This window comes from Gorilla gorilla, chromosome 20, assembly GCF_029281585.2.
Source record: "Gorilla gorilla gorilla isolate KB3781 chromosome 20, NHGRI_mGorGor1-v2.1_pri, whole genome shotgun sequence".
NCBI classification, from domain to species: domain Eukaryota; kingdom Metazoa; phylum Chordata; class Mammalia; order Primates; family Hominidae; genus Gorilla; species Gorilla gorilla.
In genome coordinates, this window is record NC_073244.2 from 61,626,778 (window position 1) to 61,642,014 (window position 15,237).

Below are 15,237 nucleotides of genomic sequence, written 5' to 3' on the forward strand. Positions count from 1 at the left end.
CAGCCAACGCGCCTCCTTGCGGGCTCCGGAGACGCCGGCCGCTTGCTGGCTTCCTGCATTTCCCAAGGAAAGAAGGCTTTTTTTTTCCTCAGTACTGTAAAAGGGCGGAAACAGACAGGTTGGGGATTCTCCAGTTTCTCTCTTGTCCCCATTTTCATGTTTTTGCTACCACTCCCCCCATCCGTTGACTAGCGGCTAAATTACGCAAGGCTCCCGTCACCTACCCTTGAAATGATTTTTTCTTCCTTCCTTCCTTTTCTTTCTTTCTTTTTTTTTTTTTGAGACGGAGTCTCGCTCTGTCGCCCAGGGTGGAGTGCAGCGGCGCGATCTCGGCTCACTGCAACCTCCGCCTCCCGGGTTCATGCCATTCTCTCGCCTCAGCCTCCGAGTAGCTGGGACTACAGGCGCCCGCCACCACCCTGGCTAAGTTTTTGTATTTTTAGTAAAGACAGGGTTTCAGCGATCTCCTGACCTCGTGATCCGCCCGCCTCGGCCTCCCAAAGTGCTGAGATTACAGGCGTGAGCCACCGCGCCCGGCCCTTCTTTTCTTTTCTTTTCTTTCTTTCTTTTTCTTTCTTTCCCTTTTTTCTCTTTCTTTCTTTTCTTTCTTTTTTCTTTTCTTTCTTTCTTTTCCTCTCCCTCCTTCCTTCCTTTCTTTTTTCTCTTTCTTCTTTTCTTTCTTTCTCTCTCTCCCTTCCTCCCTCCCTTCCTCCCTCCCTTCCTCCCTCCCTTCCTCCCTCCCTTCCTCCCTCCCTTCCTCCCTCCCTTCCTCCCTCCCTTCTTTCTTCTTTTCTTCTCTTTTTTCTTTTTCTCTCTCCTTCCCTCCCTTTCCTTTCTCTCTCTCCCTCCCTTTCGCTTTCTTTCTTTCCTTCCTTTCCCCCTTCCTCTCTCCCTCTCTGCCCCTCCCTCCCTCCCTTCCTTTTTTATTTTTTCCTTTTCTTATTCTTTTTTTCTTTTTTTTTTTTTTTGAGACAAGGTCTTGCTTTGTCCTTCAGGCTGGAGTGCAGTGGCGCAATCTTGGCTCACTGCAGCCTCAAGCGATCCTACCACTTCAGTCTCCCAAGTAGCTGGGACCACAGGCGCGTACAAGCACGCCTGGCTAATTTTAACTTTTTTTTTTTTTTTAGAGATGAAAACTCACTATGCTGCCCAGACTCGTCTCGAACTCCTGGGTGTCACGCGTGTCCGTATAGAAGACCACCTAAACAAGCTTTGTGTAAGCAACAAAGGCTGTTTATTCACTTGGGTGCAAGTGGGCTGAGTTCGAAAAGAGAGTCAGCGAAGGGAGATAGGAGAGGGGCAGCTTTATAGGCCTGGGGTAGGCAGTGGAAAGTTACAGTTAAAGGTGGTTATCTGTTGTCAGCAGGGGAGGGGCTCACAAGGTGCATTGTGGAGAGATCATGGGACTCATTGTCCAGGAGAAGAATGTCACAGGGTCGACTGATCCGTTGGGGCAGGGCAGGAACAAGTCATAATGGTGGAATGTCATAAGGTGGGTTAATCAGTTAAGGCAGGAACTGGCTGTTTCACTTCTTTTGTGGTTTTTCAGCTGCTCCAGACTTCTTGGCTCCTGCAGACCATCTGGACGTATATGTGTAGGTCACAGGGGTTACAATGGCTGAGCTTAGGCTCAGAGGCCTGACGCTGGGCTTAAGTGATCCTCCGGCCTTGGCCTCCCAAAGTGCTGGGATTACAGGTGTGAGTCACCACACCTGGCCTGAAATGATTTTAAACACTTACATAATTTGCTTCCTGAGTGACATATGTTTTGCTGTGATAAAAACATGGATTGTAGTCCTCCTTGCTGTGGGAATATTATCATCTTGCTTTATCCAGCTACACAGTTGGAGTCTCAACTACTGGACTCCAAAACATATTATAGACTTGGAAAGACACGGGGAGTTCAGACTGTGGCAGAGCTGCTCTCTGCCAGCTTTCCAGTTATTCTCTCAAGTCTCACATCCAAACACCCACACTGCTTGCTAGTGAGTTCCTGAAATCATACTTTGGCCGGGCGTGGTGGCTCAAGCCTATAATCCCAGCACTTTGGGAGGCCGAGGTGGGCGGATCACGAGGTCAGAAGATCGAGACCACGGTGAAACCCCATCTCTACTAAAAATACAAAAAATTAGCTGGGCATGGTGGCGGGCGCCTGTAGTCCCAGCTACTTGGGAGGCTGAGGCAGGAGAATGGCGTGAACCCGGGAGGCGGAGCTTGCAGTGAGTGGAGATCGCGCCACTGCACTCCAGCCTGGGCGACAGAGTGAGACCCTGTCTCAAAAAAAAAAGAAATCATACTTTGGTCATTCTGTTATTTTAACCATTCAAGACAGTTTTCAAAAACTGTTCTCAGAAATACTGTTCTGGCTGGGCATGGTGGGTCACTCCTATAATTCCCGGCACTTTAGGAGGCTCAGGCAGGAGGATTACTTGAGCCCAGGAGTTCGAGATCAGCCTGGACAACATAGTGAGACCTCGTCTTCACACACACACACACACACAAACACACACACACACACACAATATTAGCCAGGCATGGTGGCGCACACCTGTAGTTCCAGCTACTCAGGAGGCTGAGGTGGGAGGTTTGGTTGAGCCTGGGAGATCAAGGATGCAGTGAGCTGTGATCATGTCACGGCACTCCAGCCTGAGCGACACAGCAGGATCCTATTTCCAAAAAAAAGGAAAAAAGAGAAAAGAAATACTTTTATTGGGATTGCACCAACAACTTCCCAAGAGATGAAAAGAACTCCAACTGCAAGTTGCAGTTAAAACTACTGCCTACTGCCTTGGCTGGGTGCAGTGGCTCACATCTGTAATCCCAGCACTTTGGGAGGCTGAGGTGGGCAGATCACCTGAGGCGAGGAGTTCAAGGCCAACATGGCGAAACCCTGTCTCTACTAAAAATACAAAAACGAGCTGGGCGTGGTGGTGCATACCTGTAATCCCAGCTGCTCGGGAGGCTGAGGCAGGAGAATCGTTTGAACCTGGGAGGAGGAGGTTGCAGTGAGCTGAGATAGTGCCATTGCACTCCAGCCTGGGTGACAGAGCAAGAGTCCGTCTCAAAACAAACAAACAAAACAAAACAAAACAAAACAAAACCCAAAATGACTGCCTAAACCCAGACCTCCAGGACACTGACTCAGTTTCCCACACTGACTCTGCTTAACTGGGGAGTTGCTTGATCTTCAGGTGCCCCTGATGCAAATCAGCTGAACAAAGCGTTTATCCTCTACTCGAGTTACATCGTTTCTTTTCCTTTGAGGATCCCCAGCAAACCTTGATGTGCATCTCTTTTTCTTTTGGTTCTTTGGGAGGAAAGATTAAGCCCAGCCCAGCTAGCTCCTGGAGCTCCCCAGGAAGGAAGGGCTGGGAGTCCCTATCTGGTCAATTAAATTATTTATTTATTTATTTATTTTGAGACGGAGTTTCGCTCTTGTTGCCCAGGCTGGAGTGTGATGGCGCAATCTCAGCTCACCACAACCTCTGCCTCCCGGGTTCAAGCAATTCTCCCACCTCAGCCTCCCGAGTAGCTGGGATTACAGGCACACGTCACCACGCCTGGCTAAGTTTTGTGTTTTTAGTAGAGACGGGGTTTCTCCATGTTGGTCAGGCTGGCCTCAAACTCGCAACCTCAGGTGATCCACCTGCCTCGGCCTCCCGAAGTGCTGGGATTGCAGGCATGAGCCACTGCACCCCGGCCTAAATAATTTATTTTTTATGGACTGTCTTTCTTCACTCTAGTAATGAAATTCTACCATAAAGCTTAAATTGCCAAATATTGATCATACTTACCCCAGTTACATTTTTTTACGGTGATAAACTATACATCACAAACATTTCCATGTGAACCTTTTTTTTTTTTTGTGACGGACTCTCACTCTGTCACCCAGGCTGAGGTGCAGTGGCACGATCTTGGCTCACTGCAAGCTCCGCCTCCCGGGTTCACGCCATTCTCCTGCCTCAGCCTCCTGAGTAGCTGGGACTACAGGCATCTGCCACGCCCAGCTATTTTTTTTGTATTTTTAGTAGAGATGGGGTTTCACCATGTTAGCCAGGATGGTCTCGATCTCCTGACCTCGTGATCCACCCACCTCGGCCTCCCAAAGTGCTGGGATTACAGACATGAGCCACCGCGCCCGGCCTCCATGTGAACCATTTTAAAGTGTACACTTCAGTGGCATTAAGTACAGCCACATTGCTGTGTAACCATCATCACGATTCATCTCCAGAACTTTGTCATCTTTCCCAATTGAAACTCCGTACCCGTTAAATAATCACACCCCATTCCCTTTTTCTCTCAGTCCCTGGTAAGCTCTGTTCTACTTTCTGTGTCCAGGAATTTGACTGTTCTAGGAATCTCCTAGAAGTGGAATCACTCGGCCTTTGCCTTTTTGTGTCTGACGTATTTAATTTTGCACACTGTTTTCCAAGTTCACCTATGGTGAAGCATGTATCAGTATTTCATTCCTTTTAAAGTCTGAACAGTATTCCATGGTATGTAGTGTTCAAAAGTAAAATGTATGGCTGGGCATGGTGGCTCACACCTGTAATCCCAGCACTTTGGGAAGCTGAGGCGGGCGGATCACCTGCGGTCAGGAGTTCAACACCAGCCTGGCCAACATGGTGAAACCCCGTCTCTACTAAAAATACAAAAATGAGCCAGGCATGGTAGTGCATGCCTGTAGTCCCAGGTACTCGGGAGGCTGAGGCGGGAGAATTGTTTGAACCTGACGGGGAGAGGTTGCAGTGAGCTGAGATCGTGCCACTGCACTCCAGCCTCGGCAACAGAGTGAGACTCCGTCTCAAAAAAAAAAAAAAAAAGTACAATGTGGTTTAAGAAAATTTCTGACCTCGGGCTGGGGGCGGTGGCTCACACCTGTAATCTCAGCACTTTGGGAGGCCGAGGCGGGCGGATCACCTGAGGTCAGGAGTTCAAGACCAGCCTGACCAACATGGAGATACCCCGTCTCTACTAAAAATACAAAATTAGCTGGGCGTGGTGGCGCATGCCTGTAATTCCAGCTACTCGGGAGGCTGAGGCAGGAGAATCGCTTGAACCTGGGAGGCGGAGGTTGTGGTGAGCCGAGTGTGCCATTGCACTCCAGCCTGGGCAACAAGAGTGGAACTCCATAAAAAAAAAAAAAGAAAATTTCTGACCTCTTCCCCAAATAAACTACCTGCACGTAAGCCCTCATTTCAGGCTCTCCTTTTTGGAGGCTCCCAAATTATGACCGAAGGAGTCCAAGGACTTGAGAAGAACCCTGTTAAACCTTGGTTCAGGTCTGGGCTCAGGGCACTAAAGGATATTCCTCTTGCGACCTCTAGTGGTTGTAGGTGTCCAATTCCCTTCTATTTTCTCTGGGTCTTCATCTCCTCCAGCAGTGCTTCCTTTCCTTGTTTTCTCATCCTGTCCCTTCAAAAACCTGCTTCTTGGCCAGGGGCGGTGGCTCACGCCTGTAATCCCAGCACTTTGGGAGGCCGAGGCGGGCGGATCACGAGATCAGGAGTTCGAGACCAGCTTGGCCAACATGGTGAAACCCAGTCTCTACTAAAAATACAAAAATTAGCTGGGTGCGGTGGACGCCTGTAATCCCAGCTACTTGGGAGGCTGAGGCAGGAGAATCGCTGGAAGCCAGGAGGCGGAGGTTGCAGTGAGCCAAGATTGCGCCACTGCACTCCAGCCTGGGTGACAGAGTGAGACTCTGTCTCAAAAAAAAAAAAAAAAAAAACCCAAAAAAACACAAAAAAACCTGCTTCTTTTCTGGTATCCTCAATATCCCGTTTCACCTATGCCTTCACTGCTAGGTGGATCTTTTTAAAGAAAATTGGGAACATTATATTATTTCACCTGTAAAAATAACACTATGATGGCCAGGTACAGTGGTTCATGCTTTGAGAGGCCGAAGTGGGTGGATTGCCTGAGCTCAGGAGTTCGAGACCAGCCTGGGCAAAATGGCAAAACCCTGTCTCTTAAAAAAAAAAAAAAAAAAGTAGTCAGGCGTGTGGTGCACGTAGTCCCAGCTACTTCAGCTACTCGGGAGGCTGAGGCCGGAGGATCGCTTGAGCTCAGGAGGTGGAGGTTGTAGTGAGCTGAGATCTTGCCACTGCACTCCAGTCTGGGTGACAGAGCAAGACTCTGTATCAATAAATAAAAAATAAAAATATCACTATGTATGTTTAAAAGATGAAGAGTTAAAAAATGCTTTACTGTCTTACATGAATACTCCCGTACAATTAAAAGTAATCATCATTCAGGACATCATAAAATATCCCGTTAATGTTGTCATTTCCCTGGTTCTTATTTTTACTTTATTGCTTTGCATAGAGATACAAATCATCCACTATAATAGGTTTTTTGTGTGTGTGTGTGTTCTTTGTTAATCTAAGTTGCCACTTATCTAATTCCATCCCCCCATTCAAACATTGTTATTGTTGTAGAAAGTAGGTCATTTTTTTCTGTAAAATTTTCTTTGGTTTCAGTTTTGCCAATTAGATCCTTGTGTTGTCATTTAACATGTTTTTCTTTCTTTCTTTCTTTCTTTTTTGAGACGGAGTTTCGCTCCTGTTGCCCAGGTTGGAGTGCAATGGCGTGATCTCGGCAAACTGCAACCTCTGCCTCCCGGGTTCATGCCATTCTCCTGCCTCAGCCTCCTGAGTAGCTGGGATTACAGGTGCCCACCACCAGGCCCACCACTAGGCCCTGCTAATTTTTTTTGTATTTTCAGTAGAGACGGGGTTTCACCATACTGGCCAGGCTGATCTCAAACTCCTGACCTCAGGTGATCTGCCCGCCTCAGCGTCCCAAAGTGCTGGGATTACAGGCATGAGCCACTGTGCCCAGCCTTGGTTGCCCGTTTTTATGGTTATTTCTTGATGATATGGTAACCAAGGGGTGGATTATTCATGTCTTCCCTTTTTGGTCCACATAGGGTAACTTCCTGACGTTGCCATGGCATCTGTAAACTGTCATGGAGCTGGTGGGAGTGTAGCAGTGAGGACCACCAGAGGTCACTCTCGTCGCCATCTTGGTTTTGGTGGGTTTTGGCCGGCTCCTTTACTGCAACCTGTTTGATCAGCAAGGTCTTTATGACCTGTATCTTGGGCCGACCTCCTATCTCATCCTGTGACTTAGAATGCCTTCATCATTTGGGAATGCAGCCCGGTAGGTCTCAGCCTCATTTTCTCCACCTCCTACTCAAGATGGAGTTGCTCTGGTTCAAATGCCTCTGACAAAATGTCTACGGAGGCCGGGCGCGGTGGCTCACGCCTGTAATCCCAGCACTTTTGGAGGTTGAGGCGAGTGGATCATGAGGACAGGAGTTCAAGACCAGCCTGGCCAACATGGTGAAACCCCCATCTCTACTAAAAATACAAAAATTAGCTGAGCGTGGCGGTGGGCACCTGTAATCCCAGCTACTCGGGAGACTGAGGCAAGAGAATCATTAGAACCTGAGAGGCAGAGGTTGCAGTGAGCTGAGATCATGCCATTGCATTCCAGCCTGGGCAACAAGAGCGAAACTCCATCTCAAAAGAAAAAAAAATGTCTATGGAAGGTGGGCAGTCTCCTATAGCTGGGACATCAGCGGTCTGTGGTGACAGCCTGTCGTCCCTCTGTCCCTTCACTAACCCCTCCCCTAGGAGCCTTTCAGTGCTGGGAATTGGCCCTAGCATTCAGCTACCCCACACCGCATTCCCAGGTTCCTAGCTCTTCAGCCCTGTTGTCTGCATGCCTCTGTATCAACTCTTGGTGTTTTCCCTGCGAAGATCTTCTCTAAGTCTGTTGGTTTATCCAATATCTTGGTTTCTCTTGGTGGGAGTGGTGCTTCTGGGCTGTGTCCAGTCAGGCATCTTGACCCTCCTCTAGGCATGATTTTGAAAATTTAATCTGTTCCCCTGACTTCCTGGAAACATAAGCTGGCTGGGAAATGGGCTTGCGAGACATTATGACATCCCGAGGAGACTTCTCATTGGGAGGGATCAGAGGCTGCCCTTGCTCCTCTCCCTTTTGTCTCTTGTGAGATGTGAAGCTTCATGTGAATATTGTGTGGAGCCAACACCATGGAAGGCAAGGTGGACACCTGGAGAAACGTTCCTTCCCTGTGGTGTTTTTGGAGCCCATGGATCAGCCTCCCTAGGGTCAGTCCTACCTTCTGTTCTTGCATTCAACGGAGCCAGGACACTCTATATTTTTACTGCATTGAAGTTGAACTTTCAGCCATTTGCCACACAAGAGTTTACACAGATCCAGAGGACATTGCAGATTGCTGCCCTGGGTGATTTAAAAAATTAATCTGGAGATGACATTAGGAGATAGAGCATTGTAGACCTGGATCCATTACTTGCCAGTTAATGGAAATTTACTCTTTTTTTTTTTTTTTTGAGACAGAGTCTCACTCTGTCGTCCAGGCTGGAGTGCAGAGGCACGATCTCGGCTCACTGCAACCTCCGCTACCTGGGTTCAACCGATTCTCGTGCCTCAGCCTCCCAAGTAGCTGGAATTACAGGCATGGGCCACCACGCCCGGCTAATTTTGTATTTTTAGTAGAGACGGGGTTTCTCCATGTTGGTCAGGCTGGTCTCGTACTCCCAACCTCAGGTTATCCGCCAGCCTCAGCCTCCCAAAGTATTGGGATTATAGGCGTGAGCCACCGTGCCCAGCCTGCATTTCATTTAACTTTGCTACACTGTATATGTTGTGTAGGTACTGGACAAATGGGTCCTAATTTTATAATATCTAGTATCTAGATATTGAAGAGTTTGTCAATATAAGACAAAACTAGAGTTAGTAAACTAATATATTTTGTACACTTTGTGTTAAAATTAATTAAAAGACTATCTTCCGAAAAGGACTTTTGGAAGTGAAATGGTGATTATTTTCCTTGCCTTCCATTCTTCTCTCGTACAACCCTAATCGTTTTTCTTGCCTAAATTGTCACCTTGATTTCTTTAAAATACTTGGGTTTAGGAACCGCTGTCTAATCCATCACCTTCACCAGCTCTGCTATGACATTTTTTAAAGACTAGATTTTTAAAATAATGGCTTTATGGATATACAGTTCACAAACCACACAATTCACCCACTTAAACTATACAATTCAATGTTGTATATATAGTATAGTTATGAAGTTGTACAACCACCACCACAATCAGTTTTAGGACAGCGTCATCACCTCAAAAAGAACTCATTAAGTGGCACTCCCCGTTCCCCACAGGCACGCACACCCAGCCACAGGCACCCACGCATCCACCTTCTGTCTCCATAGGTTTACTTATTCTGACGTTTGATTTAATAGTTGTTGTTATGGACCAAATGTATGTGTCCACCCTCAAGTTCATGTGTTGAAATCCTAACTCCAAATATGATGATAGGAGGAGATGGGGCCTTCGGGAGGTGATGAGGTCATGAGGGTGGAATCCTCATGAATGGTCTCAATGCCCTCAGAAAAGAGACCCCAGAGACCTCGCTCCCACTTTCTACCATGGGAGAATGCATCAAGAAGTCAGCCATCTATGAACAAGGAAGCAGGTCCTCTCCAGGCACTGAATGTACTAGTGCCTTGATCTTGGACTTCCCAGCCTCCAGAACTATGACAATAAATTCTGTTGTTTAAGCCACGTGGTCTATGATACTTTTGTTAAAGAAGCCCAAAGTGACTAAGACAGGCATCAAACAATATATTGTCCTTTGTGATGGATTCTTTCACTTCCCGTATGTTTTCAAGGTCCATCCATATTATACAGCATAACAGCACCTCCTTTGCTTTCATGGCTGAACAATATTCCACCATATGGAGACACCACGTATTCTCTGTCCATTCAGCAGACGATAGATATTTGGGTGAGTTCCACTTTGGGGCTGTTATGAAAAATGATACTGTGAATATTCAGTATAAATTTCCATGTGGACAGATTATTTCCTTCTCTTGGGTGCATACTTAGGAGTGGAGTTGCTGGGTCATATGGTAACTCTATGTTTAACCTTCAAGGAACTGCCAGACTGTTTTCCAAAGCGCCAATTTCTGTGCTCGCTTCGGCAGCACATATACCAAAGCACCAATCTCCATTCCCACCAGCAGTGTAGGAGGGGGCCAGCTTCTCCATATCCTCACCTATAATTGTTATTATGGGCCTTTTAAAAATGGCCATTCTAGTATGTGTAAAGTGATATCTTATTGTAATTTTTGAAGATTAATTTTTATATAATGGTAAAAATACATATTATTAATAGCATTGTAGACACTTTGGATAACAGAAAAGAAAATTAGTGAATTACAAATCGCTCAAAATCCAAACACCCATAAATAATCCATCTTAACTTTTTGACTATTTGGTTTTATTAAATATATTAAAATGGGATGACCGGGCACGGTGGCTCAGGCCTGTAATCCCAGCACGTTGGGAGGCTGAGGCAGGTGGATAGCCTGAGCCCAGGAGTTCCAGACTTGCCTGGTCAGCATGGCAAAACCCCATCTCTACTAAAAATACAAAAATTAGCCGGGCGTGGTGGCGCACGCCTGTAATTCCAGCTACTCCAGAGGCTGAGATAGGAGAATTGCTTGAACCCAGGAGGCGGAGGTTGCAGTGAGCTGAGATCTCGCCACTGCACTCCAGCCTGGGTGACAGAGTGAGACTCTGTCTTCAGAACAAAAAATAAATAAAAAAATAGTGTAATACTATGCCTATTTTTTAAAACGAACTATTTGTATCCAAGGAATGCAACTTAATTTTAATAAATCAAATTGTGTTTAACACTCACCATCATACAGCAGCACTCCACTGTCTCACCATCCTCTCTCTGCAATATTGCTTCAAGCATCTTTAAACACGCAAGTAGGTTTACAATTTCTGGTTGCAGGGAACTAGTGGGTGCACCTCTGAATCACCCACAAGTTGATCTGATCCATAGATCAAGTCTTAACACCATCTTGGAACAAAGCCCTACAATTTTGTTTGTGCGATTACAGTGTGTCCAGCATAGTGTGGCCTCAGACTCTGTGCTGTTTATTTAAGATGCTGAAAAAAAATGCGTGACCAGATCAGCTTCCATACTGAGTTGAGCTCTTCACAATTACTATTAGAGATTTACAGATCAAAACAAGAATTCTGGGCATCAGGCTCTTGCTGTGACATTGCACGTAATTCTGTCAGTAGACAAGGCTAGAGAGGGTATACTTTTATATTATATTACCACATATAACAAGCCATAATTATATCTCTGCTACTGAGCAATGCAAAACCAACTCCTAAAAAGCACCATATTAAGACTAACAGTAAAGCTGCTGAATGAAATTCACAATTTCTTTTGTGGTAGTTTTTGTTCTTTGTTTGCATCTCACTATTGTTATATAGTCACGTCATTTTGAAGTTCTTCACAACTTCTTTAAGAAGAAAGTGTAACAATTGAATTAATTATGCAAAGTTCACCTTGGTTGAAATATTTTGGTTTTTATTCTGAGGGAACTGGCCATTTACTATTGGAGAGTTCTAAGTTCTTTTTTTTTTTTTTTTCAGACGGAGTTTCTCTCTTCTTGCCAAGCTGGAGTGCAATGGCGCGATCTCAGGTTCAAGCAATTCTCCCGTCTCAGCCTCCTGAGTAGCTGGGATTACAGGCATGCGCCACCATGCCCGGCTAATTTTGTATTTTTAGTAGAGACGGGGTTTCTCCATGTTGCTCAGGCTGGTCTTGAACTCCCGACCTCAGGTGATCTGCCTGCCTTGGCCTCCCAAAGTTCTGGGATTACAGACGTGAGCCATCGTGCCCAGTCTGAGAGTTCTAAGTTCTTAGAAGGTGGTTGTGTTTAGCTACTAAAATTTTATTGGTAGCAATAATCATCTAATGGAAATTCAGAGAAGTGATTTTAAAGATTTGAATTCCAAAACCCTATACAAATGTTTTATTTTACCACAAATGAATTTATCTGCAACACCTGAGTTGTGGGCGGAAAGCCACCCGGTGCCGAGGCAAGAGACCGAGGGCACGAGCTGTTCCAGTATAATAAAGAAAATATATAAAATAAGAATAGTTATACTAGATCTAGATCATAGATATGATTATATATGAATATCATTAATCATTAGTTTGTAGCAATTACTCTTTATTCCAATATTATAATAATCCCCACTCTACAATCATAACCTAGGAAAAACCAGGCCATACAGAGATAGGAGCTGAAGGGGCACGGTGAGAAGTGACTAGAAGACAAGAGTGCGAGCCTTCTGTCACACCCAGACAGGGCCACTAGAGGGCTCCTTGGTCTAGTGGTAATGCCAGCGTCTGGGAAGGCACCTGTTACTTAGTGGACCTTGGTCTAGCGGTAGCGTCAGTGCCTAGAAAAGGCACCCGTTACTTAGCGGACCAGGAAAGGGAGTCTCTCTTTCCCCGGGGGAGTTAGAGAGGACTCTGCTCCACCGCCTCTTGTGGAAGGCCTGACATCAGTCAGGCCCGCCCGCAGTTATCCGGAGGCCTAACCGTCTCCCTGTGATGCTGTGCTTCAGCGGTCACGCTCCTGTTTCACTTTCCTGTTCCACTCTGTACACCTGGCTCCGCCCTCTAGATAGCAGTAGCAGAATTAGTAAAAGTACTAAAAGTCTCTGAAATGCAGAAATAATGGCATAAGCTGTCTCCTCTCTCTCTCCACCAGGGCTGCCAAACAGGGAGGGGCCCCCTGTCCGGTGGAAACGTGACTCATGTGACCTTATCAATCACTGGAGATGACTCACACTCCTTACCCTGCCCCTTTTGCTCTGTATCCAATAAATATCAGCACGGCCAGGTATTCGGGGCCACTGCTGGTCTCCGCATCTTGGTGGTAGTGGTCCCCCGGGCCCAGTTGTCTTTTCTTCTATTTCTTTGTCTTGTGTCTTTATTTCTACGATCTCTCGTCGCCGCACAAGGGGAGAAAGAGCCACAGACCCTGTAGGGCTGGCCCCTACACTGAATGTCTGTTTATTTATATGCATAATAATCAACTCACATGTTCCAACTGAACAAACCAAATATTTCTATCCAATTTTCAATAAAAATATAAAAATCTACATATTTCATGTGTTTATGTTTGTTATGTCTCTCACACCCTGCAACAAATTTAATTTAGCTATCCTCTGAACTACAAGCTTCCCTTTGTTATAACAAACACTTTTACTTTACTTAAGTATTGTTATTCCAGAGTTAATATAGTATGCATTCAAATTATTTCTTATTTAGTATTATTTTACCTAGTCCCAATTATATATTTAATTTTTTTCTCGTGAAGCCAGGCACAGTGGTTTGCGCCTGTAATCCCAGCTACTCGGGAGGCTGAAGTGAGAGGATCACTATTATATTACATATAATAGTATATGTAATACAATTATCCAACCAGGAAATTGATGTCAGCATATCTTACCATTACCTAATGTGCAGACCTTATTTGAATTTTGTCAATATTTCTCTTAATGTCCTCTTTCTTCTCCAAGATCGAATCGAGGATCTCACATTGCACTTACTTGTTATCTCTCCTTAGATTCCTCCAGGCTGTGACCGTTTCTTATTCTTCCCTTGTCTTTTGTGATTGTGACACTTTTGCTGAGCATGGCCAATTATTTTACAGAATGTTTATCAATTTGGATTTCTTTGATGTTTTCTCACGATTAGGCTGAGGTCATGCATGCTTGTCTTCTGTGTTCAGTCAACATGCCCCATCCTTTTTAAAATATTTCTTCATGTTCTGGCGTCACAATTTGTTCCAATGTTATCTTATATATTCCTGCCCCAGCCCTCGAAGTAACCATTTCTCCACAGATCCTTCCAAATAGTAGTTAGAAACCAAGGCCGGGCACAGTGGCTCACGCCTGTAATCCCAGCACTTTGGAAGACCGAGGCTGGCTGATCTCGAGGTCAAGAGATGGAGACCATCCTGACCAACACGGTGAAACTCCGTCTTTACTAAAAATACAAAAAATTAGTCGAGCGTGGTGGCATGTGCCTGTAATTCCAGCTACTCGGGAGGCTGAGGCAAGAGAATCGCTTGAACCTGGGAGGCAGAGGTTGCAGTGAGCTGAGATTGCTCCATTACACTCCAGCCTGGGTGACAGACGGAGACTTCATCTCAAAAAAAAAAAAAAGTAATATTGATTAAAAATCATATTGCATGAGAATGCATAGCAGGATACCAAGCAAATACAACTTTTAAATATTACAGAAAATGATATTTAAAATACAAACCAATACATAAATCATGCAGGCGGATTAAGACGTTTCTGGATAGTGGTAACAGCTGAGAGTGGCTGGCTGAATTCCAGAGAAATTTCATATATTGCTTCAATTTTATTTAAAATATACTATTACATATGTCTTAGATATTTTATTTTAAATAATGAATAAGTATATTATAAACTCTGCAGAAGTAAGTGTAATCGTGTTTTTTTCCTGCCCACATTAAAGATGGCCCAGATGCTTGCACTGACCCCATTGACTGCCCACAGCCATCATGGCGACCGGAAGTCCTGAGAGCTTACTTCCCTCAGTTCTCAGAAAGCCCGCCTCCTCTGCGAGCGTTATTTCAAAAGAAGTTGAGAACCAGAGAAACCGACCTAAGGGTGGTTCTCCCATGTGGCCCGTCCTCTCCTAAAGTCACCACCTGCTGCTTTTCTGGAGCGCTTACCAGGTGAGTTTCAGGAGCCCCAGCGTACAGGAAGGAGAAACGGAGGCTTGTTGGTAGGACACCGCCAGGCTGCTCTGTGTTCTGTTCCTCTTGGTCAGCAAGGAAGGAGTACGACAAAGTGAGAAGTTCATATGAGCGTGTCAGAAGGGGAAATAGGGCCCCTCCCTTGTTAAAAACAAAACCCTCTGGAAGCTCGGCATCCTGTCATAACTTAAATTTATGACTTCAGTGACTTGGCTTGGACAGTCTTAATAATCTCTCTCATACTCAATTTGTTTTAATTTCTGTAATAATAATTTTTATACCAATGTTTATGTTGTTAATACTAATACTTTTACACTGTAACTGTATAACTTTAATTATTAGAAGTGTTAACCTAACTAACAAACATATGAAAGCTTCCTAAGGGAAACAATTTTTTTTTTCTTTTTGAGATGGAGTCTCGCTCTGTGGCTAGGCTGGAGTACAGTGGCATGATCTTGGCTCACTGCAACCTCTGCCTCCCAGGTTCAAGCGATTCTCGTGCCTCAGTCTCCCAAGTAGCTGGGACTACAGGCGTGCGCCACCACACCCAGCTAATTTTTTATTTTTTG

At 45.3% G+C, this 15,237-nt stretch overlaps 1 protein-coding gene and 2 long non-coding RNA genes across 6 annotated transcripts in view; 2 read left to right on the forward strand and 1 right to left on the reverse strand.

The window, feature by feature from the left end:
* The first annotated feature begins 15 nt into the window (after window positions 1-15).
* LOC129528640 (uncharacterized) lies at window positions 16-12,908 on the forward strand. Its single transcript, XR_008673905.2, has 3 exons — window positions 16-118; window positions 1,128-1,216; window positions 11,514-12,908. It is a non-coding gene; the product is annotated as an uncharacterized lncRNA (long non-coding RNA).
* On the reverse strand, window positions 1,211-14,786 carry LOC134757699 (uncharacterized). The gene is made up of 3 exons (XR_010132034.1): window positions 14,645-14,786; window positions 10,759-14,088; window positions 1,211-2,666 (listed from the first exon to the last, which is right to left on the reverse strand). It is a non-coding gene; the product is annotated as an uncharacterized lncRNA (long non-coding RNA).
* LOC129523562 (caspase recruitment domain-containing protein 8) overlaps window positions 14,508-15,237 on the forward strand; it is a 53,014-nt gene continuing 52,284 nt past the window's right edge. For 3 of the 4 annotated variants that reach the window (XM_055370131.2, XM_055370133.2, XM_055370139.2), the window contains exon 1: window positions 14,508-14,647. The gene's annotated coding sequence lies outside the window, so the exon portion shown is untranslated. The remainder of the gene's footprint in view (window positions 14,648-15,237) is intronic. The other variant, XM_063701562.1, reaches the window with a different exon arrangement.